The sequence below is a fragment of the Rana temporaria genome, chromosome 9 (assembly GCF_905171775.1).
Source record: "Rana temporaria chromosome 9, aRanTem1.1, whole genome shotgun sequence".
Lineage (NCBI taxonomy): Eukaryota > Metazoa > Chordata > Amphibia > Anura > Ranidae > Rana > Rana temporaria.
In genome coordinates this window covers 172,069,623-172,073,768 of record NC_053497.1, presented here as the reverse complement: position 1 = coordinate 172,073,768, position 4,146 = coordinate 172,069,623, and the positions used below count along the sequence as shown (strand labels likewise).

Genomic DNA, 4,146 nt, shown 5'->3' with positions numbered 1-4,146 from the left:
GGTTCCATAGTGTAGCGGTTATCACGTCTGCTTTACACGCAGAAGGTCCTGGGTTCAAGCCCCAGTGGAACCAGTATCTTTTTGGAAACCCCATTTTTATTTTTATTGACTACTCTATTTATTTACAAAGTCCAAGAAAACAACATTCCTGACACCAACATGGCAGCATATATAGGATATAGCTCCGCCCCTATATCCACCTACAGGACCGGTTTAGCTCTATAATTAGATCTACAAGTCTGACTGAGAGCTACCTCCCCCACCCCCCCCCCTCCAATGCATAGCAGACCATTGGGGCCTGGTATGAATTTTAAGGGGAACCCCACGCCAAAAAAAAAAAAAAAAAGTGTGGGGTCCCCCCCAAAATCTATACCAGACCCTTATCCGAGCATGCACCCTGGCAAGAGGGGGGGGTGAGAGAGTGCCCCCCTCATGAACCATACCAGGTCATATGCCCTCAACATGTGTGGGGGGGGTTGGATGCTTTGGGGCAGAGGGGTAAATGAGTAATATTCAGGGCAGCCATCACAAATTGATGGGGATGCATGGGTTTGCATGGGGTTTTATAGGCAAGCTATGTATATGTATCATTAGCATAATGTTATCTAGGTATTAGTAGTTTCTGATTGGTTATGCCCATGTAAGGTGAACTTCCTCCAAGATCTCATCTCATCATCAGATAGGGTGCAGTCCTGGGCGGAGGCGCCATCTTTTAGTTACCTTCTTCTCTCGATGGGAGGCGGTGAGGTGAGGGCAGGATAGTCTTCTCTGAAGAGATGGGTTTTCAGGCAGTGGCGGTGCGGACTGGCGCACGGGCGCTGCCTTCTCTCACCTCTCTCTCACCATTGATAGATTCATGCATTTCTGCCACCCCCTAATCAGGTGTCCGGCCCCTTTTCGGGTGCCGGGCATCTGAATTACAGCGGCGTTTGTTTGTTTTTTGGAAGCGCCTGATTAAAGCCGTAGGCTTTAATAGGCGTCCAAAATGGTTAAGAGCAGGTGCTATGCTGGGCGTTTGCTGTTCACTCAGCGTTGTGTTAGGAAAGCGCATAAATTGCTTTCCTAACACTGACCCGCCTCTCAGTCAGTTGCTCGGGTCTGTTACCTGTCACCTGATTGGCTGAAACAACAGGCGCTGTGATTGGATGCCTGATAGAGAGGACGGGAGAGGACATTGAGGAGCGTGGACGTGGAGGGTGCGACCGTGACCCGATACGAGACAGGTAAGTCCCGGGTGATGCACACTGGCAGCATTTGATGGGGCACAGTAGCGGCAATTGATGGGCACACTGGCAGCAATTGATGGGCACACTGGCAGTAATTGATGGGGCACAGTGGCAGCATTTGATGGGCACACTGGCAGCATTTGATGGGCACACTGGCAGCATTTGATGGGCACAGTAGCGACAATTGATGGGCACACTGGCAGCAATTGGTGGGGCACAGTGGCAGCAATTGGTGGGGCACAGTGGCAGCAAATGATGGGCACAGTGGCAGCGTTTGATGGGCACAGTGGCTGCGTTTGATGGCTGCGTTTGATGGGCACAGTGGCTGCGTTTGATGGGCACAGTGGCTGCGTTTGATGGCTGCGTTTGATGGGCACAGTGGCTGCGTTTGATGGGAACAGTGGCTGCGTTTGATGGCACAGTGGCTGCGTTTGATGGGCACAGTGGCTGCGTTTGATGGCTGCGTTTGATGGGCACAGTGGCTGTATTTAATAGCACAGTGGCTTTGTTTGATGGGTTGTTTTTTATAACTATACCTTTTGAAATCCAATAAAAAATGATTTACAAAAAAAAACACTTGGAGAATGCGGGCATCGATCCCGCTACCTCTCACATGCTAAGCGAGCGCTCTACCATTTGAGCTAATCCCCCTGACTGTCAGAACAGAAAAGTTTGTAGGGAACCAACAAACCAACAGGGGGCAGTGTGCTAAATCTGAGAAGGTTTTAGTCCTGAGAACACAAGGGTCTGGGTGAAAATGCCATAGAATATATTGTGTTAAGCTAAGATTTTTTTTGAAAAAAATACATAATTATGCTCATGATGGTTGACCCATCACTTTTTAAAAAGTCTGGTTAAAAAGAGTACAAGAAGGTTCCATAGTGTAGCGGTTATCACGTCTGCTTTACACGCAGAAGGTCCTGGGTTCGAGCCCCAGTGGAACCAGTAGCTTTTTTGAAACCACATTTTATTTTTATTGCTACCTTTAAGTGTAGCAATACAGTTACATTTAATGAAGGTACAACATTTAGAGCCCATTCACACAGGTCCGACTTTGGATCCGACTTCAAGTCGCGCTGCATGAAGAAATCAATATAAGTGTATGGAGCCGTCTTATTGCACACTACTGCAGTCACTCCGACTTGAAAAAAGGTTCCTGTACTTATACTTCAATCCGACTTCTAGGCGACTTGTACCCATTGATTTCAATGGAAGTCGCCTCCAAGTCGGATCCCCGTTCATAGTGAGGCAACTTTACAGGCAAAGGCAAACCCCTCCCTCCCACAGGGGAACTCCACGCCAAATTTTAACCACTTGCCGCCCCCCTTATGCAAAAAGACGTCGGCAAAGTGGTTTCAATATTCTGAGTGGACGTCATATGATGTCCTCAGGATATTGAGCCGCTGCGCGCCCCCGCACTGATCATTGTTGCAGGGTGTCAGTCTGACACCCCGCAACACCGATATAGGTAAAGAGTCTCCGACGGAGACTCTTTACCACGTGATCAGCCGTGTCCAATCATGGCTGATCACGATGTAAACAGGAAAAGCCTCATGTCTCGTGTCACATACATTAGTTCCACCTATCAGTGCCCATCTATGCCCATCCATGCTGCCTATCAGTGTCCATCCATGCTGCCTATCCGTGCCGCCTATCCAAGCCCATCCGTGCCGTCTATCCGAGCCCATCTGTGCCGTCTATCCGAGCCCATCCGTGCCGCCTATCCGAGCCCATCCGTGCCGCCTATCCGAGCCCATCCGTGCCGCCTATCCGAGCCAATCCATGCCGCCTATCCGTGCCCATCCATGCTGCCTATCCGTGCCCATCCATGCCGCCTATCAGTGCCGCATATTAGTGCCCATCAATGCCACCACATCGGTGCCCATCAGTGCTGCCTTATCAGTGCCCGTCAGTGCAGTACCATCAGTGCCTATCCGTGAAGGAGAAAACGTACTTATTTACAATGTTTTATAACTGAAACAAAAAAAATACATTTTTTTTTTAAATTTTCAGTCATTTTTTTTATTTTTTGGGCAGAAAATTAAAATCCCAGAGGTGATCAAATACCACCAAAATAAAGCTCTATTTATGGGTACAAAATTACAGCGCAATTGTAATTCAAAGTGCAACAGCGCTGAAAGCTAAAAATTGGTCTGGGCGGGAAGGTGTATAAGTGCCCTGTATGGAAGTGGTTAAATAAAAAAAAAACGGCATGGGTTCCCCCTCCAAGAGCATACCAGGCTCTTGGGTCTGGTATGGATTTCTGGTACAATATTTTTTATTAAAGTATTTTAGACAAATCGACAAATTCCCACGCAGGGGATGCAAAAACAAAGGTATACATAAAGCACATAGTAGAAAACATACTATTAAAGGAACTAATCACAAGTTACCACCGTCACCCCAGCCGGGGCCGGGGGGCAGTGCGGGTCTGGTATGGATTTCAAAGGGAAACCCCTACGCCAAAAAAACGGCATGGGGTCCCCCCAAAATCCATACCATATCCTTATCCGATTACGAAGCCCGGCCAGCCCGGAAAGGGGGTGGGGGCGAGCGAGCACCCGCTCCTGAACCGTACCAGGCCGCATAGGGGGGTGGGTGCTTTGGGGCAGGGCCCCCCCACCCCAAAGCACCTTGTCCCCATGTTGATGGGGACACCTTGTCCCCCCCTCCAAGGCAACTGAAGTCTGTCAATAGCTACAAAAGAGGTACCTTTAGGATCTCGATTGTGTACTTTCAGATAGTGTCTAGAGATGGGGTGTCCCTTGAACCCTCTCCTGATATTTCCAACATGTTCGCTCAGTCTGACCTGTAGTGGGCGAACAGTACGACCTACGTACTGAAGCCCACAAGGACAGGTCAGGAGGTAAATGACAAGAGGTACGCTGAGAGGTGAACTGAGTGATCTTCCCATCCCTAA

The 4,146-nt window shown here is 48.9% G+C and overlaps 2 non-coding genes across 2 annotated transcripts; both read left to right on the top strand.

The window, feature by feature from the left end:
• On the top strand, positions 1-73 carry TRNAV-UAC. Its single transcript has one exon. It is a non-coding gene; the product is annotated as a tRNA-Val (tRNA).
• A 2,025-nt stretch (positions 74-2,098) lies between these two features.
• On the top strand, positions 2,099-2,171 carry TRNAV-UAC. The gene has a single exon. It is a non-coding gene; the product is annotated as a tRNA-Val (tRNA).
• Positions 2,172-4,146: the final 1,975 nt, after the last annotated feature.